Source organism: Corvus hawaiiensis, chromosome 3 (assembly GCF_020740725.1).
Source record: "Corvus hawaiiensis isolate bCorHaw1 chromosome 3, bCorHaw1.pri.cur, whole genome shotgun sequence".
Lineage (NCBI taxonomy): Eukaryota > Metazoa > Chordata > Aves > Passeriformes > Corvidae > Corvus > Corvus hawaiiensis.
Window position 1 is genome coordinate 49263517 of NC_063215.1, and position 25628 is coordinate 49289144.

General features: G+C 38.6%; 1 long non-coding RNA gene across 4 annotated transcripts in view; it reads right to left on the minus strand.

Moving 5' to 3' along the window:
- Positions 1-25628, minus strand: part of LOC125323819 — a 77576-nt gene that overhangs the window by 34000 nt on the left and 17948 nt on the right. For 3 of the 4 annotated variants that reach the window (XR_007202659.1, XR_007202660.1, XR_007202657.1), the window contains exon 2: positions 3171-3251. This is a non-coding gene — a long non-coding RNA (uncharacterized LOC125323819). Of the gene's footprint in view, positions 1-3170; positions 3252-6700; positions 6769-25628 lie in introns of all 4 variants that reach the window. The other variant, XR_007202658.1, reaches the window with a different exon arrangement.

The window sequence follows — 25628 nt, forward strand, 5'->3', positions numbered from 1 at the left end:
GCAGTGTGTTTTGGAAGAAGTTTGCCAAACAATTATGAAAAGAATTCGGCTTCCTCATGGCACCTTGGGAATGTACTCAGACACTGGATCGGTTCTCATTTGGCTTCAAAGAAACACTTGAAAAAGCCCCATTTTTTATGGAATAATGTTTATAGTGTAATTTGATCTCTTATTAGAGATGCCTTTCTTTGCCAATATTACTTTTAAATAGGATGATTAATATTTAAAATCACTTAATTATCACATCTTAACCCACTTCCAGAACCAGCTACATGTACCCTTTGATTTATAAAGGAGTTAAACCCACCACCGCAGCATTCTCCTGAAATGAAGATGCTAGGAACATGAAAAGGAAAGATTTTTTCTCTTTTATTCTCCCCTTTTTGAATGAGCAACTTAAATTTCTCAGCATGGTTAGACTCATGTCTGAGCACCTAGTTTTTGAAATACTTCATTTCAGTTTGTCTGAGCTACTTTTTTTCCAGCAAGGTGTCAGCTATGTTAAACTTTTGAATCAGTCATACTGGGAATTTCCACATGCAGGGAACAATATTGTGCAGGGGCTGCTTGCCATATGCCAAGCTAAACTTCCAGTTGTTTGCAAAAGTCATGTTACATAATACTTCCCACTATTAACATTAGAAAAAATCACTATGCAAACAGGTGTATTTCTCCTCTTGGTTTCACACCTAGCTCCCAAAAGCATTAGTGTATAGGTGAGAAGTTGTCAAATGGAAAGGCTTGTTAGGGGAAAGAAGACTTTACAAAGCCCCTCTGGATGAAACAGCAGAATCACTCCATCTCTCTCTGGGTACAAATGGATTGAGTGGCTGTAGATTTCTACTCCCACTGCTGTCCCTTGCTGCACTGTGATAGAGGATTAAGGATAAGGTGGGAAGATTGGATAAAAAGCTATTCAAATTGTCTGCAGCCTATATATCTGAAAAATTCAATTAATTTAATTGGTAGGGCTAGCTTCAGTTTTCTGGGACTCTCTCTTCTTCCATTCACACATCCACGAGAGACAGACAGTTTCAAGACAACTTTAAAGAGCATGAAATGCTTTAATTGCTGTGAATGGAAACATCAGAAGAAAAACATTCCTAAAAGCATTCTTTGCAATACCAAAAGAGATAAGGTTGAAGAGTAATCTAGGACAACCTACCTAAGCTTTCTAAGATAGGCTACAATTTGCTGGTGTTCACATCCTATATTAAAGTGCTTTCATGGACCAAAGTCATACTACCAAGGAATTTTTTAGATGCAAAACGATAACTAAAAATGTGATTTCTATTATGCAGAATGCATGCTGAGTGCCGTTACGCATTAGCTACCCAGACAGAAATTTGGGGAAAGTGAGTCTCCAGGTCTCTCAAACACATGAGCTTTGATGTAAACGTTAAGGAAGCACTTAAGTGCTTTTCTTAAATCTGGCACCAGGCCCTACTTAGTCTAATATCTATCTCACTTGTTGAGATATAAAGTTCTTTCTCTATTTATGATTAGGCATAATCTCTAGAGATAAACTCTACTCTGGAAAACTAAGCAGGGCTTGACCAGTACTGCTGGTTTTGACACAGTCTTGACCACTAGCCCCAAATGTTGTGTTACTGTCAAACTGGGAGAGTAGTATGACATAGGGATGAGCTACAGGTCTTCCAGATAGTGCCCAAGTACAATGCAGGGGCCACCAGTCCTGTAGAATGAAAGACCAGTATGCATGCCAGACATCCTCCTCTGCTGCAACCCCAACCCAATGGACGTCTCACCTGCTTGTTCTCCTCAGTACTCCCACATAGCCTACATATCCTCCCACATGACAGGGAGTGAATGCACAGCAGTTTCTTGCTATAAATACATCATTTTCCTGGGATGCAAGACCACATATTTTATTTCAGATACAATAAATTCAAACACGTGACACCTCAGGTTTATGGGGGCCACGTGTGGTACAGGGCTGAGTGCTAACTTATACAAATAAAATTTCATCTGTGTTCAGCAGTAGAAATGTAAGTCCAGGTCTAGGTGCCCCAAGGACAGAAGAACAGGGTCCTAAATGGTTAGTCCGGACAATGCAACTCTACTTTTTGTAAAAGAGAGTAATCCTTCCCAAGGCACATTAAAAGCTTTTTCTACAGACCAGGGGGCTTATTCCATAAAATCTGGATTGTTTGCCTTTATTCAGGTGCCTAAATTTTACTGAACAAGATATTTATTTGCCTATGTGTTATTCCATATTCACCCTGGAGACCTCTTACATTGAACAAATGGTGGTATAGCTGAGAAATACAGTAGAAGGTGAATGAATATGAAAACACATGATAACAAATGCTTTTATTGCAATGGTAAAGTTAAGAGGCAAAGGCTGCAATATGCTTATAATTAATTATTCTAAATAAAAAGTTCTCACATGTAGTTCATTGGGATTTTGTCATCCTGAGATATTGCATTTCCCTCCTTTCATGTAAAAGCAGTACAGAGAAGGTGTGGAAAGTAGTAATATTCTTATGTCTGGGATATAACTTGACTGTCACCCCTCAAAAATTAAGAGTTTGGAGGAAAATAGGACTGTTTCAAATAAAATTTTCCCAAAAAAAGTAGAAATGGAACATGATTACAGTCCCTTGTTTCTCATTCTGTCATCCTTTATGTAAATTGTTACATTTGAAAACAAATCCTACACTTTGTGTCTTACAACTACTAGAAGAAAACATCCATAGCATATCTGAAACTTTATTAACACAAATGCAAAGGAATAGCATATTTCATGCCTCTTTAGCATTTGCTTAGGCTCAGTTACATTTGTCTGGAAAAAAAATAGAAAGATCCAGGAGTATTGGACCCCTTTACTTTGCAGGCTGATTTTTAATAGGCAAATCCAGTTATGCTGATTGCAAAGCAGAAATTCTTTTACACTGCTTCAGTGAAAAAGGATAGTGCTAGCAAATACCTGCTTTCAGTACTTTTGAGTGCTGTAGCACCATGAGATGGTAAATCAAGTGTGTAAGTATACAGCAGTTTTTAAAAGCACCTGAAAACTATCATCAAGTTCAAGACTGTGTGGCTGCATAGCACAGAGCATTACACCAGAACAAACACTCTGCAACTTCAGCTTGGTTCAGACAAAGCATGCTAAGTAGGTAATTTTGTCCAGGCAGACCTGTTCTTACCTTGGTACTGTCTGTATGTGCTGTTCTGTCTTCATACTGGGTTAGAAATGGTCTGCTGTCTTGAAGCCAGTGCAAACCAGCCTAAAAGAATAAAGCCAGCATGTATATCACACTCTCCAGTTAACTTTGCAGAGTTGGGATAATGCATCCGTGCCTGATCTGGATTAAAAATGCACAGTGTGGTGAAATGTATTAAGGAACACAGATTGTTCAGCAAGTTAATTTGACTGAAAGACACTATAGCCTGCTCATGGGGAAGCTCAGACAGCAGATCTAACAGGGCCAGAGAGCTGTCAGGAGCAGGGAGAAAATGGTATCAAAATGTTTTCTCATTTCTCTCTACCTGAACTGCTCTAAAATCCATCTGCTTCTTTGTATTTTGATGTGCTCACTAGAGGCAAGGCTCTGACTTATGAGTCACAGTCATGGCTTGGGATCACTGTGAAGCCTTCCCATGCCCACTTGTCAGCTTCTCTTCACAGGGAGGGCTCAGGTCCTTATGAGCAGCAGTGGCACACAGAAGAAAGTTTATCATTCATGAATGAGGGGATACAGCAAGATCAGCTAAGCTAAATCTGCAGTCAGAGGAAGGGCCATGCAAGTAGTATGTGACAAAGAGATATGCAAAGTTTCACAGTTTTATAGTTGTCTCATTTTAGCCTTCTTGTGGTTGTGGATCAGGACTCTTAGTGATTCAAATGCATAGCTGTTTCCGGTAAGGATCTCCATCATCTCCTCCTCCTAAACATACCAAATTGATGTCGAAAACAGATGACAATTTTTTACAAACTTCTATATTTTTCTTTCTCAGTGAGTTCCACTGTGTTTCAAGACATAAACATTCATTCAGCTAGTTCCTAACATTTACTAATCCTTTTACAGAAATAATAGAATAAGGCTCCAAATGACGAGTGAAGGACTGCAGCTAGGAGATCACTAAGGTCAGTAGCTAAGGAATATGAGGTATACCATAAGGTATGAATCTCTGAAGAATCTCTCTTATGAATCTCCAATATCCTATCTTTGGTGTTAACATCAGATGGAGCAGGAATGGGAAGAGAGGCTACCTCTGTGTAACTAGTGACTCTATACCTCCTTCTTATGTCTCTACTTCTTCAATCCTCTCTCGGATTTGAGCTCTCCTGTTCTTTCTTTCTTCCTGCAAAGAGACATGATATACATTTTTTAACTCAAAGTAGCAACTTGAGATCTTTGAAAACAGTAAGAATAATAAATTAAGGTGAAGACCATCCCTATGTATGATGGAGGAGATGGAGGCTGAGCTGTAGGAGAAGGCATGAGAACTAGTTTGGTAATCCAGGATCATGTCAAGGCAGAGAACTGGCTTTGGTTTATGAAACAGAAGTAGCCCAGGTCAGGTGGGGTAATATGGGTGTAGGGCTTAATCTGAAACACACAAAAGTGTGCAGGGCTCCTGCAGTTGTTTGTGCCATAATTTTCATACCAGATTGGACAGCAAAGAGCAATGATTTATATGCAGTGACTTAATGGGATGAGAATGAAGCTGAAGAGGAAGAACTCAGTACAAGGTATGTGCTGAGGAGATGGGAAATTTAAATGTGTGAGTAGAGATTAAAATGCTCCCTTTCTCAAAAGCATTAAGCTACTGTAGCCACCAGAATACAGTAGTAGTTTTCAGACAGATAATATCTCCATCTCTCACATGTAAGCCATCACACAGTTCAACCACTCTGAAGAGGAACCTGAAACTGTCCTCCCTTAACTCACCACATATAGAACAGGACCTGATGGCTTCATCCTTTTGAAGCACTCTCTTTCAAGCACAACAGAATTAACAACAAAACTGAAAATAACAAGATGTTAAAGTCTATTCTCTGTCTTCTTTTCTTACAGTGTGTTCTGTATGTTCACAACACACATATCTCCACTCTGCCTGCAAACTACACTGAACAGATGGTCCTTATGCCAGCCCAAAAATTAAACCTGCAGCTTAATCCCTAGAAAGAATCTGAGATACCGCAGTTCAGAGCTGACTGATGTTGTTCTTAGAAAGGAGAAACCACAGAGGCAGAAACACTTATAAAAATATACACAGCAAAAAGAGGCAGTATCCAATGGACTGCAAAGCCTTTCTGCTAAAGTTTTCTTTTTCTCACTCTTCTTCAGTCCTTTTCCATTAGCACATGATGTAATCGCTTACCATCCTTCCCTTGCCTAGTATTAAACTAGCAGATCACACTTATCTTCACCTTGCTCCTGACAGTCCTGATGGCAAAAAAACCCACAGCACAGCCTTGAAATGAGACTCACTAGAGAAACATACCTCTCATTGCTCCAAAATACTCACAAATATTCATGAAAGAATCATGATGTCTTACCCAGATGACCTCATTTGCAATCAGAGCTCCAGCAGTTTGCTACAACTAAACTGCTCTCTACAGCCAGAGAGAAGACAGGTTATACAGCCAGAGGGCTTGCAAATGCTTTGCTGGCACTGCTGGGAGCAGGCAGGTAAGATTAAGGTTACCTAGAGGGGTCCATAACAATGGGATTCTGCTTTGCAGTGAATCCTGGGTTGAACCCATGCACATTTTCATATCTAAAAATGAGTAGTTTACCTTTTACTAGATTATTTTCAGAGATGAACCAAGCTGACTGTTTAAAATTGAGTTTTATTAGGATGAGACAAAACAATAAGTGTATCTTGAGAATGAAGGCTGAAAAAAGCTGAAGCACTAGCTGAGGTATTTTTAGACTTTAAGCTCTCCAGGGCAGTGATGGTCTGCTGTTGAGTATTGTACAAAGCTGAGCATACTGCTAGCTCTAAACAAGTACATATTCCCTACCACTGAATATCTTCACATTAGGTGAAAGTAGAAAATACTGATACAAATAAATATGAAGACAGAAATGCTTTACTCAGAGACAACATCTGTAAATCAAAGTACACAAAAGGATTCCCTTTCCAAAATCTGCAATAAACATGCAGCTTGACCATGCATTTCCACAACCATCAGTTTGTCGTATGTAATCTCTACTTACTGCAGACCAAAGCAAGCAAACTTCCAGGAAATAACTGCCAAAGTGTTAAGAGCTGATAACCGGAATTCCAAAGACAAAGATTTTCTAATGTTTCTGACTCAGGTCAGGCTACACTAAATTGCATCAACTAGAGAATACCATAATTGAAACAAAAAATAAATTACCAGTTGAAATTTCTTTTGAAAAGGCAAAGAATTCCTAATCAAGAGCATGATTTTGCATTCCTTTGCACCTCAGGACATCACAATTGTGAAAACTAGGCAGCATGGAAAATACTACCATTATAGATGATAATTCTCTATTCATTTACATCAAAATTCCATTTTTCATGTGCCATACGCAAATGTAAATAACTTCACAAGAGGCAATCATGCTCCTGGTGTTTTCCAAGATAATAATAGCCCATTCAATAATAGTTTTAAACCCCAGGCATTGCAAAACCCAAATGGGATAAGAGAATGTATTGTTCAAACTAAAAAACAAAGGAAGTTAATCAAAATCCTTACTTACTACAGCTGTCTTCAGACATCAGCCTTGACAGGTATTTTTTAATCACTGATTAATGAGTAGACACCTGAAAAAAAAGACTGCCAAATTGTAACTTGTTTGCTTAAACAGCACAAAAGTCATTGTAGAAAAAGAAGATATTGCCATAGAATTTATGCAAAAAGACACCTCTTCAAGAGAGCTAAGCTACTTCCTTCTATCTTTTATCCCTACAGACAAGACGGTTTCAAAAATATTGGTCATAAAAAGAATTCAGGTATATTACAAGGAAAATAATTACAAGATTTGATTTCTAAAGGAATCTGAAACACATATCTATACTTTCAGTAATTTGTTCAAGACATTTAAAAAATAATTGCAATGAAATATATAGGAAAGGAAAAAGCAACATCTATGAGGCATAGGTTTCCCAGGAAAAATATGGGGATCATCAGACAACAGAAATATTCCCTGAAGTAATCAGGAAGATGTTAGAAGTATCTCGGTGGACATAATTGTTTCACTGTGTTCATCCCTGGTCTTGTGGACAATAAAGAGATGACTAATTTCTGAGATCCAGCTTACTTCTTTGCGAAAAAATGTCATCCCACTGAGTTCATTCCAAAGATTCTGAGGTTTTCTGTGAGGAAGAAAAGGGGGGAAATGGATGCTTTTGTCACTCTCTTCAGCAGCTTCTTAGACACCATGTGGTTCAGGCTGTATCATACATGCGTGCACAGACACAAATCTGCTCTGGACAGACACATGAAGAAGGTCCATTAGTTGCAAAAAAACTAGACCAGCTTCATCTGTGCTGTCACAGAGCACAGAGGGGAGAAGAAACCCTGTGCTGGAGAGTGCTGCAGAGCCTGAGCAGGCTTGTACATGGTGGCATGAGGTGCAAGCCTCTCCTGCTCTCTAGGAATGTGTTGACAAGTAGCATTGCAACAGTGCTCAGCATGGCTAAACAATTACTCCTAGAACTGCTGATTATAGGCAATGCTCTCTCAAGTAGGAGAAATCAATACTATGCTTGCTATAGGAAGAGGTCATTTAAAAAAAAACAAACAAAAAACAAACACACAAACAAACAAAACCACAAACAAACAAAAGACCACAACAACAACAAAAATAACCAACCACAACAACAGCAAAAAACAGCAACAACAACAACAAACCAAAACCAAACCAAACAAAAAAACAATAGAAAAAAACCCCTGTATTAGGAGCCAGGAGAAAATTGAAGTGATTGGTGCTGCCGCAGATACTTTTGTGGTATTTGCTACCGCTTGGGTGTATGTAGCAGTACCTACTAAAAATGATCTAGCAAGCCTGTGTGTGAAAGAGGAAAAGAGGTGTCACTGATCATGCAACAAAAATGCCCTTTGGCTGAAATGAGCTAATTCTCTTAGATCACAGTCTGACAGTTAATTCTTTGGAGGTTACAGCTTAAATACCTTTTCCTTCACAATCTCTGTGTGCATATCCCTTGGAGAGGAAGTGGAGAAAGGCTGGTAAAAGACAGATTCAGAAATCATAGCTTGGTGTCACCAGGAGACTCTTCTTCCCTTTTGTGTGCCTGAGCCTTCATTAACTGAAAAGACTGAAAAGCAACCTTAAAAGCTGGCCAGTGGTGCAAACCTAGGTCTTTTGGAGAGAACTGGAAAAATCAGGTGATAAAAAATGATAGCATAGTTATATAAAAATAAAAAAAAAAGAGGAAAGAAGAACGAAACTAGATGAATCTAAGAGGTAAAAACTGATGTGGTGAAGTAAATGAGCTATGAGAAATGGTGGTTGAAACAGATGACTTCAAAACAGTCTCTGCATCTCTAACTTATGTGTTACTATATAAATATTTTAAGATATTAGAAATGTGGTAGGCTGCAATCAGACAGGACATAGAAACGGATTTAGTACCCTCTACTATCCTTTCTTCCCTACTACTTGGGTTTAGATGTGACTGAACAGTTAATTACTTGCATTGCTGTCTTGGCAGACAAACCAAGGCAAACAATAAACTTGAAGCTTCTCCAAATTCTTCCATTTAGCATGTGATTATTTGCTAGTGTAAAGAGCCTTTGCCATGAGACCCAGGTATAGTTTTGTTGGGGATGTCACAGCTTAATTTGTCTGACTTAGCATTTCACGCTGTGAAATTTCTTCTACAGATTTAATTGTACTTGGCAGTAATACAAAAAATGCACAGGAGTTGCACCCAAGCTACAGAATCTTTCAAATTTATCCATGAAGCTGAAGATGATTTTATTTTAATGCTCTCTATCAGACATTGTGATCTGATGTAAATGTTGCCTGCTGACAGAAAGGATGGTCCCATGTTCACCCAGCTTGCCTATTCCCACCATCATCAGCTGTACCAGAACTAGTATTTGTAGGGTGAGTCAGATCACCAAGCAGCTGCACAAATCTCAGGCCTACCCAAAGGAGTAAGGAAAGCATCCAGTTGGGGGTGGTGGTCCATACTTATGTCAGATTAAAGTGACTAGTATCACCACAGGCTAAAACAATGTGCAGGATATTGCTCTCAGCCTGCAAGCAGAAACCTCAAACAATAGAAAAACTCAGCTGAGAGCACTGTGTGACCTTTCAAGTTAGCATGCTGGCAACAAAGTGTTTTGAAATGTGACCATCTGTTTTTGAATAGATAACTGGAAATTCAATTTATCATGCCCCAAGTTCCTTGACTTATTAAGCACCAGTAAGTCATTACTTGCCTGTTCTAAGATCATAAAGCTATATACAGTCAGCTCCCCTGTTTTTTGCCTGCAGCTAAGCACAACTTCTGAGAGTGAAAGAATATCCCAGCTACCACCTGGGTTCCTAAACACCTAACCCAGCAAGAAGGAAGCACAGCAGACCGAAGGCCCCTATACCAACTTCACTCAACTTTCCTTGTCTTTAATTTTTGACCCACAGCAAGATGTGAAGACCACTGGTGATCCAAGCTGAGATATGTTTCTGTGTTTAAGTTCTTAATTACAGATGTTCATTTTGGTTGGTGCTGAAATCTTATTATAAGATTCATATCTTATTATAAGATTCGTATCATAACTTCTGTTTGTGAAAACAGAAAATTCCTCTTTTTACATGTATACCAAAGTGTTGGGGTAGTTTTTTGCTACAAATGGAGCAGCTACGCCCCATATCCTCCAAAAGAATTACTAACAATAACACATTACTACGGATTAGAAAATAAGCTGAAGATGAAGAAAAACTGTACAAAAGAGACAAGAAAACAAGGGGCATCACAGGCTAAAAGAGAGAAAAAAATTAAGAAAGAGCAAGATTGTTATAAGAATTTTGCCTGAGTGAAACCAAAGGGATTTCCACCATATAATTCACAGTTGAGTTTTATATGGAATGATTAAACTTCTCAGAGCATTATTAAAATCTGTAGTTCAAACTCTTGCTGTAGCTATTATTTTCAAGTGGAAACTAGAGATTTTTATAATTTCTTAAAATCACATCTGATGAACATACACTGTGTATGTAGTTTTGCCTATTAATAGCAAGAGACCTTATAAGGAAAAGAACTGAAGTACAAACTTCTATAATTTAAATTTATTCTGTTCCACATCATGATCTTGTCAAATCAAGCCAATTTTTCTGATATTTATTATGTGAATGTGTCTTCTTGTGCCAAAAATAGACATAATATCAATGTGTCAGTGTCCAAGGTCCACTCCGATCTACCTCTAAAATCTATCATCTTAGGTTTGTCACATGTCTTTTTTGTTGCTAATAGCCAGTACTCAGCCAGGGCCTGTTTACAAGCTGGAGGATCCTCTACCAGGTTGAATACTGCTGCCAGAGAGCAGGCAGGGAGTTTGGGGGCCAAGCTGGGGTATGCTGAGGAAATATCCAAACAATATGAATCCACAATAGCCAGAAAGTTTGCAAGTCCTGTCTACCTCAGCCTGAGTGATGAAGGGGTCACAAGCAGAGATCACCCCAGTTTCTTCCCCCTAGAGCCTTCCTTCTGGGCTGTGATTACCAGAGCAGGATAAAGAGCTCTTGGATACAAAAGATCCAAGACAGAAAGGAAATATGTTTCAGACTTGAAAGGAGACAGTCCAGGCCTAAGGAACTGGCTTTCTATTTTGATTCTTTCTGCCATCTGAAATAGCCATTCCCACTAATTCTCTTCAAATTCCTTCCAGGAGTCATCTGCTCAGTGGGCAGAGCCTCTCCAGCTGCCTAAAAAAAGTGTTCATCCCATTGCATGAACTTCCCAGTCTTCCAGCATTCAATCATTCTCCTGAACCTTGGCCATTGTTTCCATCTTCACCCTTGCCCTGCAACATGTACAGATGCTTCCTGTAAAGCTGAGGACTTTAGTTGCACCATTCAGGAATGTGTAGATAAACTGGCTTTGAAGAATTTCATTATATGCTTGCATGAAAGATGGTGCATAAAAATAAAGTGTTTCATTGTCTGACCAACTCAATCAGATCTAGTATTTTCACTTGTTATCACTGGAGTAGACAAAAGCCTCCTACTAGTGGCAGTTGTTCATAAATAAATATACACACACTCACATACATTTGTGTGTATCTATGTGTGCATAGGTGTGAGCTGAGAAATATTTTATCTGAATAACTTATTGGTGGCTTTCCTGATGCATCAGATAAAGATTTATTCCTTCTCTGGGGTGAAAGTTGTCTTTTCTCTGGGGTGAAAAAAAAAAAATAAAAAGAAGGTAAAAGTGCAACTGCACTGTTATCATTACCTCTTTTCCAAAGCTATAGTATTTCTTAGAACGTGGTGAAAATTCAAAATGAGAGATAAACATGGGGAATATTTGGAAAATATTATAATTCTATTCAGCACTGCTTCATATTTTTTCTTGGTTTTCTCACTGATTTTAGGCCTCTGCCCATATGAATTCACCAAAGAATGATGCAAATATGTTGAATAGTAAGGAAGAGTTGATGACATTTTAGAAACATGCCAAATAACCATTTATTTTCCCATGTGCAATATTTAAAAACTGCTTTTTAATACAAAGTATTGGCTGTTCTGTCAGCTTCAGGAATCTCTCCAACAAACTGAAGAACCATTGTGAAAAAACAATTGAGTGAAAGAATGAAGAAATGGATCATTTGAACTCAGACTGCCCTCATTGCAATAGCAGGTCCCAGGCCTTGCAGCTTTCTTTTTAAACAAACACAGTTCAGCAATGGTTTTTCACTTTTACAGAAGACCACAGTTTTCCTTTCCACATTTTACTGGAAAAGTAATAGGCAAGTCTACATTTCATCAAAACAATCATTTTAAGGAGGAGTATTCTTACGTATCTAGCACAAACAAAGTGTTTACAAAGAATGATTTTGTACTGGAAAGAATAGGAAAAACACAATTTGACAGTATATCAAAGTGACAGTGAAATGAGTTTTCTACTCAGTGAAGTAACTTCTGCACTGTAAAACCACTCATGTTGGGGTTAAATAAGTTTATGGAATGCAGAGTCCTCTCCAGGTTAATACAGAGAAGGTTGGTATCTAACAATTCCCTGCCACCAGTGATATGATACTATTATGGATACACCCACAGCACCTGCATAAGCTCTAGCACAGCAGGATACCCTCTCACAGTGACCTTTTCATAATACTGCACTGTATTTGCAGCCATTAACCATGATAGCGTTGTTATGCAGCTGCTATGCTGCTGTCTTGTGTGGGTGGCTCTCTAAGGCTGGCTTTTTTAAGGGTCCTTGAAATCACAACAGGATAAATCTTCTTCAGGGAGAAAGTTCAACCACATTCTTCCAACAAAAAGAAAGTCTTTCCTATCATGCAGTCCTTGAACTCACAATTCCCTGTTCTTCTCCCCCCTGCCCTAGTTGACCCACAATAAACACAAAAAGTGAAATCTCAGGTTTTCAGAACATTTCCTATATGCAACAGGAAGGGTTTTAAACTCCCTTCCACATTCCCTCGTTTCATCACTGCTGCTAAAAGAGGAGCTGGTTCATCTCAGCATTGAGCAAACAGGCACACTGAACCAAGCTGAAGACACCCATTTTATCCTGTGTGAACAGCCTGTGTGGCCAACAGGAATTTTACACCTGAAAAAACATCTGTGACACCACTGCTCCCCAGATCTGGACTGGAGGCAGGCCTGTGACTCCTTCACAATAACAGGAAACACTGTTGTCAACAGAGAGCAGGCTGTGCCAGAGCAATCTTTTCTATACATGCTCAACGGGGAATGTAAAGAACATTCCCTTGCAAAGTTTATTTGGACAGCAAAGGGTGTGGGAGGGCTGTGACAGACTCTCATGAGAAGCAAGGTGTTTTCAGAGATCACTGTTAAAGCCTGAAATTCTTTCCATCTCTTTTAAAAATGGGTAAAAAGAAGAAGGAAAAAAAGTAAGTGCTTTGTGGTTTGTTTAGCATTACATCTCTGCTTGTTATGAAGCTGTGCTGGCCCATTATAAAGACTGTACTACACATCTCTTCCTTCCACTTTCCCTTTTTTATGGAGCTTTTATTTTCACTTCTTCCCTCATCCATCTGTCTTTGTATGCTGGCTCTGCAAATCACAGCAAAGAGGCTGTACATCAATCCAGACTTTCCCCAAATCATCTCTTCCATGTTGTCCTTCGGGACAAGAGGTGGTACAAGCCATCCCTCAGCATGCTCCCAGAGCAGCAGCACAACTGTCTGCCCTGGGAGCTTAGACTCTGCGTGGCCACAAAAATCTCAGTAGATGTCTTTTCATAGGCAACATAGTCGAAGGTATTCAAGGCAGTCTTCTCATCACAGAAAGATCAAATAAAAATATTGCTACAAATATTGATAGAATTAATGTCTCTCTTCCATCTCTGTTTATACACCCACATTCCTCAGTCTTATTGAAGGAGAAGAAATGTAAGAATCTCTCTTCATGAAGATTAGGCACAATTTCTTTTGGGTAGCCCTTTCTTTTTTAATTAAGGGACTTTCTAAAATTATGAATTATTTATTTCATGTCCTTTTATGAAGAAGGTAGTTCGGCTGTCTTTTCTGCCTGTGTTTGGGTATTGGCAGTTAGAGGAGAGACATCAATGTGTTGTACAGCCTTCTTAACATTTAACATTGCTCAACAGAGCTGCTGTAGGCAGGTGCTGTAGGAAGTGCCCAACTATAGGCACAGTACACGTGCCCCACTAAAGTCTGGATAACATTCTGGACTAACCTTCCATACGGGGGTATATTTGGCCATAGAAATTCTCACAATGGACTACAATGAAATTAAAAAGGAAATAATAAAGTTTCTTTTCCACATTCCATTAAGTCCTATGTCATTGGTTTGGCTACAAATAAATATGAAATATTCTTTTGGAGTATTCTGAAATAAGTGACATCTCTAATTGCTATTCCCTCCTCATCAGAGCTCAACTGTGAATAGCTTTTCCTGTGAGGAGCTCTCTACTGTATACAAAAACTCAGATATATTTTGGACCTTAATGTAGAAGTCTCTAGGTAAAGAAGAGGCGAAGAATTGCTGTAGTGCAACTTCTCTCTTGTTATATTTCCTACCAGGTTCACCTTATTGTCCCCTATGTGTGGGAGCAGCAGAGGGTTCCTGGACTTCTTCAGGCTGACTGTGGATTTCTCCTTGCTGTAGTTCTAAACACGTGAGCCAGTGTGTTCTTTCACTCCAGGTTTACATAAAAGTCTAAGTGTACCTTTCTTGAATTAAAAAAGAAAAATGTCTTTCTCTATAAAATTCTCTGTGGAAACTGAATGTCACCACCCAGACAAATCCAGATACTTTCTGTGAATCTGAGATATTCAAGTACCTGAAAAGCCACTGCCTGCAGGCACCTGCACAGCAGTGGTTTTTTGTATTTCTCTGTGCAGAGGATAACCAAGTCTCAGACTTGCTCCGATCTTGAGCCACAGCTCCTTTCTTACCTATATTCTTCACACAGTAAAGAAGCACAGAGCACTGCACCGAAATTCATGATGTGAAGTCTGACTTTCACACATCTAGAAACATTGATATCTCAAAACAAGGCAGTTTAAGGTGCTTTTTGGTGTTTAGAGCACCACCCTATGCTGTTTAGTAGGTAAAAAATTATTGGGAAGCAGGCAACTGGAATGTACTGATCTCTCTTTTCTGTTTAAGTTGTCCCAAGCCCTTGACCTTACAATGCTGGACATGACACCACCACGATCACAGAAATTACTTCAGGATAATTCAGAGGCTGCTGTGTTAGCTGGTCAGCTTGGGCATCATAGGAAATCTAAACAGGAACATGAAGCCCAGCACTCTCTGGTTAACCACCAAATTTAGGCTACACTTGCACACATAAAATTCACTCTATTGTGAACCCACACACCATGAAGCAATAAGAAAGTAATTTTTTAAAAAGTGCTTAAAGTAACTCGTTGACAATTGGTTGTCACTCCAGTCTGAGTGTTGGCTCAAAAAAATTGGTTAAAAAATGCTATTAGACAACGAAAAGACCAAATGGGTTATTCTTTGTGTATGCTAGCCAGAAGATGTAAGGCTGAGTGCATAACTTCTGTTGGTCAAACTTAGCCTTGTGGAGAACAGTGCACTTACAACTCAGCTGTGGCTCCAAGCCCCAGTCTTTGAGATCAGTTTGAAATTGCAGTGATACAGCGAGTTCCGCTCAGGGTCTATACCAATTTTAAGGAGCATTAAAAAATAATAAATTATACCATTTAATGGTGCAAAATGTTCTCCTCTGCTATGCTGGTTGAACCACAAGAACCTTTTATGGAGGGGATAAACATTGGGATATAAAGGAAGAAAAAAATCTTACTGTTCCTGTACATCTGTGTTCAAGAGTGGAGCAGATGTAGACCTGGGATACCATCAGGTGAGGGAAAAATCTTTGTTATGAGAAGTGAAGAAGGTAGCAAGGTTTAGCTCATGTCATAAAATGGGAAGCCCTATTGAGTGAAAATATTTCTTCTGTTACATCTATGATTAGACAAATAGCTGGCCTAGAAACAAATATTTTTTTAAACCAAGAGATGAAGTTGACCCAAGATCAAATGGATCTACATTAGCTATGAACAAAGCTAAACTAAAAATTAAGTTAAAGAAAAAGAAAAGAGTTGTTAGAGTCACCAGAATTGTGGACCCAGTTGGCCCTTTCCTGACTGGTGATCATAACATCCTCCCCAACTTCACTTTCCATTCTCCACCACGATCTCTCATCTCCATTCACATTTACCTAAACTGAGCAGCAATTAACAGACTAATCTAAAGTCATGTTTTCATTTGGGAACAGTACAGTGTTTTGCTTAGCTTAAAATAGTTCATGTAATTTTTTTTTTCTTTTTCCTTACAACAAATATTTCAATGTTTTCTGCCAAAATTAAATTCTCCTTGTGGGTAGAGCTATGAAGGGTCTTGCTTTCCATAAGATTTGTATGCTTTAATGCTTCAAGGAATATAATTCTTTAAAATGTTTCAGGACATAATCAGAAATGTATACTTCACAGCCTTGTGAGCAAAAAAAACCCCAACGGATGGTGCAGCTTAATGCTAGAGACTAATGCTGAACTTCATCTTTATGGCATACTAATGAATGCTTTTATAGCCTAGCTATCCTGGCCCTTTCATTCTATATCAACTGCACAAAATGCATTTCAAATCAAAGATAGAAAGCCCCATTAAAAAGCCCGGGGATTTACAGATATTAATTCTGTTTGGATTTTACCTTTCAACAGTGAGGAAAGGTTTGAAGTGTTGTTGTCATTCCCAACTGGCTGCATCTGAAATGTTTAACACAGAAGTAAGTGTAGGTCTTCTGTAAGAAGTTTCTAGAGCCAGAAAAATATGGGCAATATTCCCATGCCTACTTCTTGTGTATTTCCTCGTTGGCAACACAGACACATTTTAACCCATCTCAATGGCTAAGATGCCTCTCGAGTGAATTCATATTCATTAATGACGAATTAATTTCCTCTGTGTGACTCATCCCTGTGGTTAGCATGTACTTATCACAGACTGTTAGAATACCTACTCATGTAAACCATAAGACAGGAAAGCCCCATGGCATGTAGAATTTTAGCCATACTTCATGGATTTAGGAAATCACACTAGAAATCTCTTAGAAAGAGTTTCTAGTGGAATGTCCTGTGCTTCCAACTTCTGTGTAATAAATAAAAACCTCTACAAAACATTTTGTGATTACTGTCCTGTGTTTTCTTTTGGCTTTTGCTGTTTTGTGTTTTGGTCTTTGGTTATTTATCTCTGGGGAGTGTAGAGGCCATTCAGTTTGGGGTTTATGTAACTTGGTATCATTTTCTACCATATATCCCCATCAGAATTAGGAGTACATATAAAATTTGGGGGTTTTAAACCTAAGTGAACATCCATGGAATTTATTTGTGCATATAGAATGGTTTAGTTAATTTTCAATTTTCCGTGCCAGGCGTTGCAACATGCAGGCAGACCACCAAAGACAAGGATACCTGTTTCAGAAATAAATTTTACTTTCACTTTTTTCCACTTACATTTTGCTTTCCTGATGGTATCTACCCAGAGGAAAATGTGAGTATTTATACTGCTATGTTCCAGCATCTACCAAATAAAACATACTGATTCCAGGAAACAGGCATTTTTAACAGCACTCCTGATATTCTCTGAAAGTGTCTGAGCATTGTTTTTCCATACAGTTTATCCACTCCTCCAGTTTTCCTCAAAGGAGGCTAAAAAGTTGCTTGACTGTTCTCACAAAAGGCTAAAGAAAAGTTTCTGGGACACAGCAACAGCATTATGCTCATTGAAGATTGGCAAGAAAACAGATAATCAAGGCCAAAATTTCTCAGTCTGCTCAGGCCCTACCAGTTGCCTTTTAGTCCAACTGCCAGCTTTCTTTATATCCTACAGCAGTCCCAGGCCAACCAGTGAGTGTAGCAGGTTAGCACTGGGATTTACAGGGCCTGAGATCACCATATCCTTTTAACATTGTCAGGGTGTAATTTCAGAGATAGATAATGCAACAATATTTGCTCATAAAACTATCTGTTAGCTGGGGAAGAAGGCCAAACAACTGAAGAAGTTCATTCCCAGGAGAAGGATCCCTTAGCATTAGCTGAACCTGACCCCAAGCACCCATCAATAACAAAGATTCTAATGCCTGTGAACTTCTGACTTTTATAGATTCTTATTGGCACTTGATATGAAATCCTAGTAGAAGGTTTTCCTGGAGATGATTTGTAAACAAATTTGTTCTTTTGCGTCTTCTATGTTTTTAGAAGCTACACAAAATATAGCAACTAAGGAATAAAACATAACAAAAAGATGGATGGATGCATGCATGGTTAGACAGATAAAGTAGTTTGTATTTAAAAGGACTGGCAAATCAATTATTACAAAGAACATACTGAATTTCTTGGAATTTTGCATACTTATGAGATGAGTGACTGATCCATTATTAGTAGGGGAGAGGAAAGTAATATTTCTGCTATTCAAGTATGACAAAAATGAGATATTAAAATGCTACCTTTTCCTATTGCTTATTATTTTCACAGAAAGAAAGTAAAATATGCTCATCCAGGATGGAGAATTAATTTTACTGTTTGTTTGGTTTTTTCTGTTACAATAAAGTTACATTTTAACTGTGTATACACCAGGATATATAGAAATATATGCTTAGCTGATTAGATGCATGTGTAGTAGGAGTTAACAATGCATGTCATACATTCTTTACTTTCTAGATGAGGTTTTGTAATCTACTTATAATAACAGTAGAAACAACTTTTGGATCTATGACCCATGATATACCTCAGGAATGTAGACAAGAGCAAAGTCTTGGACAGTATGAGACGAAAAATAAAACTTCCTTGCCTTGAGACACCTACAATCCTTAATCTGATCTTCTATTATATATTTAATGTGAGGGGTAACTGTAAAAATATTAAAAAATTTTTACTTGAGTCAAAATCGAAACGTATATGCTTTTTAATTTGTTTTCTTCTTAAATCAGTATTAATTTTGGACAAAATTAATTTTTTCATTACTCAGACTGAACTCTGAATGTTATATAAACTATTGTTCCTCAAAAACAGAGGATACAAGGAATAGGGGAGGGAGCAGTAACCATACCCAGTGGAATAAATGGGCTTTCAAAGCTGGGAAAAGCTTTGTCTTTGCTTTCTGATTACTCTATCTCATTGTTTACAAACACCAGATGTCTTAGAAAGACCTCACTTTTTGCCACATATTTTCTTTCCTGATGAATCATTCCACCCATTTTAACACCAAGAAAATGCCAGTTCTTTTTTTATTCTAAGGTTACCTTTCAGTAAGTTCCTTTTAACATGCTGCTGTAGCTCAGTGGAAAACTGCTGGGAACTTGGGAGTCTACTGAATACCTATTTTTTAAATACTAAGGGGAAAAAAGTTTCACTGACGTAATACTAAGAACTTGAGAAATCAGAGTCTCTCACCTCTCTTTCCCTTCCCACTGCACAGACGATTAACAGAGCCATTTTGGAGATGCTGACAAAAACTCCAAGGTTTACAACAGCTGGTATGTTTGGAGACAGTACCCTGGTACCATCTGTGCCTCTCCAGTTTCAGCCAAATTAGTCTCCTGCCCAGTTGCAGAGTGGAGAAGAGGAGCTGAGAGTGACAGGGAGCCTGGGCAGGTGGGGAGTAGGGTGCCAAGGGCAGCAGTAGAGTCAGATCCATGCCAAGGCTTTCAGCTTCACTATGTCCCAGCTGCTTTGATGGACAAAAGGTAATCTCTTCAAATGACCCGATGGTTAGCTCACACTAAAATCTGCACCCTCAGAGTATGCTTTGTCTGCAATTATACTATCAAAAAAAGAGATTGGGGTACTGTCTGCTGGCCCATAGGTTTGGTGCCAGGGTACGGTTGCCCTGGTCTCCTCTGCATCCCACTGTCCATTGGAAATATCTCTTGATTTATTTCCTGTTCATGCCTGACCACTGCCTGTGAGAGTGCTGCTTGATGCAGATCAAAACTGCAGGGGAGGGTGCTAACAATTAAACACCACAGGCAATCAAGCCCTTAGCCCTGTATCTTTACATCATTTGTGCCCCCACAAAGTCCACAGCTGATGCTATTCAGAGACAAAGAGAAACAATCTGAGGAATACTTTGGTGAGAAAAAACATTTCTTTGATGTCAGAAATTGTCAAAGAGGTTCTTGCTTTACCCTAAGTCTTTCAGTGATACTTCAGTAGCAAGATTTGTCACCATTTGTGCTGAGACACCCAAGCACTTGAGCATGTGGGTAACAGTGGGCAAGAGGAGTCCTGAGAGATACCTGGTGCATGCATTTGATTTCTCACAAATGTGGTGGGGCTTTTTTGGCTGGTTTTTTTTTTTGTTTGTCTGTTTTGTTGCTTTGGGAGTTTTATTTGTTTGGGGTTTTTTTGGTTGGTTGGGCTTTTTATGTTTTGGTTTGGTTTTTATTTTTGTAACAGCAAAATAATCTCTGTAGACCACTGTCACATTAGCTGGTGATTATAATTTAGTTCATTCCTATTAGAATCATTGCTCTTTGGGTGACTTCCAACTTGTGGTGAGCTTAGCAGTTACACTGTAGGTAGATAATGAAATCACGTTTGAGGGCTAATAATGATCTGTGGCAGACACGTAGTGACTTCCTTGCTTACTGAGGAGCAACTTAAAGCTTTGGGGGGCCTACACTACTTCTCACCTGAATTTCTGTGCTTCTAGGGCTAGGATGCTGGGTAATACTGAATGGGTCAACAAATCAACACCTTCTGTAGTGACAACATGATTCTTTCACCTGGCTAATCTAACAAGACTTAGCAAACTGGACTAGGGATTCTAAAAATAATGTGTAGCTCTTTGCATTGAAAAAGTACACACATGACCATTCGTATACTGTTTTCAGTATAGTTTTCCAAGATAAACCTACATTTTCCAGAGATGAGAGATTTGTTTTATAATTGCTCATGATGCTTTAAAAAACTAACAAAAAGGCACACTAATAAAAAGTCCTACTGAAATAATAGGTATCCTTTGAGACTGACTGCTATATGTTTCTCAAGATACAAAAGATCTTTTATCTGTGATAATGGGGACTGCAGATTAGTAGAAGGGCAATGTAGGGCCATAGATAGTAGAGATGTGATGGTGAAATAAAATGTCATTGGCATAAAAGGCTGTAAGTGAAAATTATGAAAGTGCCTACAGCTATTTGGACAGAGTAACTGAGTTTCCTGTAGCTTTTAATTACTTCTGTGATTATCTGCTGAAAGTGTATGTGTGCCTGTGTACACGGGTGGTTTGTGGGAGCAATTGAATAATGGATTGACACATGCAGACATTAATACAAAAATATTGGAGAACTGCTCAAAATCCTGTAGGAAGAAAGGAGAGTACCAGATTTGTTTATATTCATGGGATGAGAAACCTTACAATATTCATGCTAAGAGTGATTAAAGTAAAAACAGATGCACACAAAGAGAGAGGAGGCAGTTTTGCTCCTCTTACTGTGTCGCTTTGTTTAAGGAAAACTCAAAATGAGTTCCTCTCTGCTGAAGTAAACTCTGAAGACTCCCCACTGAGCCAAAAGAGGGAGTTTTACAGTCCCATTCACTTTTCTTCTGCTTTCCCAGCATTGTGTCAACCTTTGCACTGTGTCACACATCCGCAGTGCAGGGCACAATACAGCTGCCATGCTCAGATTGGAGACAGGAGAGAAGAATCAATTAGTTTTTCTCAAAAACCTGTGGTCTAGACTTGTGCTGTTGCACATCTCTCATTTGGCTCTGCCATCCAGATGCGCTTTGCTGTTCATGTCTGAATATGGAACTCATTTTGTTTGAAAGCTCTTACATTTTAAATGAGAATCTGGTATGGTAATTAGCTGTTCCAAAAATGAATACATTCAGAGAAAAACAGCAGGCTAAAGGAAAAGGGACCACAGGCCAGGGATAGAATGAGGTAATTTATGTTTAAATCTAATAGGCATGTTTTTCATATTTATATTAAATTTCAGTAGTCATTCTTGAGCCAATGTTGTTATAAAAAAGTAAAAGGAGGAAGAAGACATTAATAGATATAAAACAAACAAAGGAAAAAGAAACATTTGAATCTGAGATTAGCTTTTCACAGGTGAAATAAATTTGTAGAAGAAAAAAAAGATAGTGTGACTTTTCAGAATATTTTGCTATTTATGAACACCGTGCATAATTACTTAATATAAATAATTCCTACATAAGCAAAATAACTGCTAACTGAATATGAGTCTAATAATGAATGATATTGCAAATGATGTAAAAGACAACATCCTGTATTGCACTCCAGAGAGAATACACAATACTCTGTGAGTGGAAATCACTGTAAATGTTGAAAAACAAAAAAGAAGAAAAAAAATCCATAAGACCTTCCACTTTGTGATTTGCAGACACAAACATGGGTCAGAAAACATGGGATGGGACCTGCATGCAGTATATTTTTATTCAAAAGTAATTGTAAAAAAGGACATTACTTTTTAATAAAGAACTCAGGAGCAGAGAATATCTTTAAATGAAAGCTCCAATATTTACTGAAATCTGGGCAGTTTTATTAAAAATATTTATTAAGAGAACAAATACCATAATTTAAAAACTTAAAATTTTAAGCACTTACTCATAAATAAATATATCTGCATTATAATTAAGAAAAAATATGGTACCTTGAAATTTTTAGAATAATAATAGGTTTACCCACTCAGGATGCTGTCATTATCAGAATAGTCAGTAACCATAGTAGCTTGATAAAAAAGTATGCTATCTGAAGAACATATGTTACTTAAAGTTTACATATGAAAAAATCTCCAAACAGAATGAATCAAGCAAAGTTAAAAGGAGTTAATTTTCAAAACCAAAGCCATGTAACAACATATGTTAATGTACATTTTCAAATGTATCTTATGATTCCTGTGATAATGACATGAGGAACAAGTGATGGCATCCACAGCAAAGACAAGAAATTCTGCTGCAAGCCTTATGCAATCATTGGGATCAAAATCTCCTCTGACAGCCGCAGCACTCTTCAGCCAGCTCTGCTGCTAACACTTGTATCCTCCTGTTTCCATTTTCCTTTCTTATTCTCCCCCTCAGTCTTGCAAAGTCCTATGACAAGAAACATTCTAGAGGCAGTTGGAGCCCAGGCAGTTTTAGTTTTCAGCATAAGGGAAGAGGGCACCTGATGCCAGTGCTGAAACCATTCGTGCTGCTTGAACACCTCAGAGGCTGGGAAGAGTTGTGTACTCCCTGAGGTCCCCTTTCCTTCCAGCCTCAGACCTGGCTTCATGGCTTCCAGGTTCCCTTTTTAGGGAGGACAGGGATCCTGGCATGAAGTCAGGATGCAGCCAGCATGCTCCTTGTTCTCACAGTTTAATTGTGGGCAAAAATTTCACATCTGCTGCCTCGAGCTATTAAAATGGACTTGGGCTTGACAATAGGCAGTTCAGTGAAGATTTTTTTCTCTATCAGTAGTGAAAGTCAGCTTAACATGTAGAGCTTTAAGTATTGCAAAGCACAGAAAGGACAAAGAGAAAAACAGATGCTGCTGCATTAAGGAAGTGGTGCTACTTCACTTGGACTTGACTCTCTAACTCACTCCAGAAATTACTGCAGCTGTAGACAAGACATGATCAGTGCTTAGGTATAAAAAAATTAACAAAGACATGAAGGTCAGGACTCTCTGAGAAGAAATAAAAAGATAAAGCCTCATGAGAGTGGACAGAGGCTGAGGCAGTGGAGACCAGAGAGGCAATCAGAATTTTCTTCTCAACTCATACAGTGGAATATGTCCTTGCAACGAGCAGTGAAAAACATTCATAACTAGTAAGTAGTGAGCCAAGCATGGATACTCTTGCTACATTTTTGTCTAATGTTAAAGCAAATAGTTTCCAATAAGAAAGAATATTTATTGCATAAATAACTAGAATATCCAAAATTACAGTAGAGAACAGTAATATATAAATTGCACAAGAGATTTTTCCAATTACAGAGAGAAAAGAGGAACATTTTTCCAGAAGCAAGTTATTCTCCAATTGTTCATGTAAAATTTCTTTTCTCTTTATTTTTTTGGGGTGCTGATAATAACAGCCAATCACTGCTGGAGGCAGAGTACTTGGGAGACAGAAATATGAGTATCCCACTTTGATGTAGTACAGAAATAATTAGCCCCCCTTACCAGAGGGAAAAAAAAGAAGGAAATAGAGAAGGGAAAAAAAAAACCAACACCCCAAAAACTCCTGAAAGATTCAATTTTGTACTCTGTTCTTGAACAAGAACTACAGGTTATACAGAAATGGATAGGTATCCCCTAGGGACAAGGGACATTTGTTACAGAGACTTATCACCTGCTCATGTTACCGAACAGACTTCCAGCTACCCTTTCACATGCACAAATCTCATCCATGAGCACACTCAATTGTGGTGTTGTGGTGGTCACTTCTGCAGCAAAGGCACCAAAACAATTTCTGCTACAGCTCTCAATTTTCAGTCCTTGAAAACTGGCAATTTCATGATATACTGCTTCATCTTGTCTTATTCCACTGCATCTCAGATGCCCTCTGAACTACACTTTCTCAGATGACAAAGCCTACTGCTTTCTGCTCTTCTTATCACATGTTTTAAAACAGCCTGTCCTTTCACACTGAAGTCACTGTCTACCATGTTGATGGATATTTCTGTTTTCTCGAGGCTACAGGCAGGAAAGATCATGCCAAAAATCCCATGCATTTATATTTAGTACAAAGAAAACAGCCCAGGGGGTTATGGACTTTTTGGTGGTTTTTTTTTTTGGGGAAGATTGACAGAGGGGTCGTGTTGGGTCCATTGTTTCTTTCTTTGATTAGTTTTTGCTTTATGAGAAACTACTGAAAACACACTGAAAACTGCAATCAGAAATGAATGTCCATGGAAGAAAATGACAATGGGATAAGCATGTAACAACAACCCCTGAAACTTTCACAGCTTCTTAGATCAAAGACTCCCTAGTTTGTTCCCAGCTTGGTGATCTCCTCCACTAAAAGCTGTTTTATAGAACTCATTGGGATTTTTTTCTCCCATGTATAAATTTAACTGATTTTTGAGCTCATGAAGACTGTTTCTTCAGAGCAGAATATGGGAAGGATTCCCACAGACCCTGTTGATGTGTTGTGAAGAAATGCTCAAGTTGTTTGGTTTGAGCTCATTTTGGTGTGCAGCACTGCTGGAGTCAGTTCAGCTGCTTCTCTACTACAATGAAAGGAATTCTTGCATATTTATAATTATTTGGTGTTGTGCCAGCACTGTCATTTACCTTAAATTGTTCTTTTTTCCCCACTGTGTTTTACCCACTTTGAACCTACTGATGGGAAGCTTTCACTTGGTGAGACCATGTTATTTTAGACTTTGATTGTAACATGGGTATTCCACTTTTCAGATAAATTATCTCCTCTTTACACACATTCCCATTTCAGCTTATCCTGCTGGAGCTTGGCTGACTAAAACCATGTAGAATATTTAGATTATTACTTCCTTGGGGTCCTGCACAGTGCAGTCATACTTTCTTACCTTGACTGGAAAAGCTTTCTCCAACTTTCTTTCCAGGATTGCCATTGACTCTTTCCAGGGCTGTTTTATAGCCATCCTGCAGCTGACTCAAGCACCCATTTTCTCTTCTTCCCTAATTTACCACTGCTGACACACCAGAGCCTTGGTAATTCTTCAGTGCATGACTTTGTCTACCATAATGCAAATTTCCATCTCACCTGCTATCCAGGTCACCCAAATTTTCCTGCATGGTATTCCTATCTCCCCATTATTGAGAAAGTTCCCCAGCTTTGAAGTAACGTCTGAACAGCCTGACTGCACATCCTTTAAAAAGTGGCTCTTTCACTAACCCACGCCTTTAACCTAACCCTCCCTTGAAGCCTCTCTTGTGGAAGGTGTTTTGCCACTGCAGATCGACTGG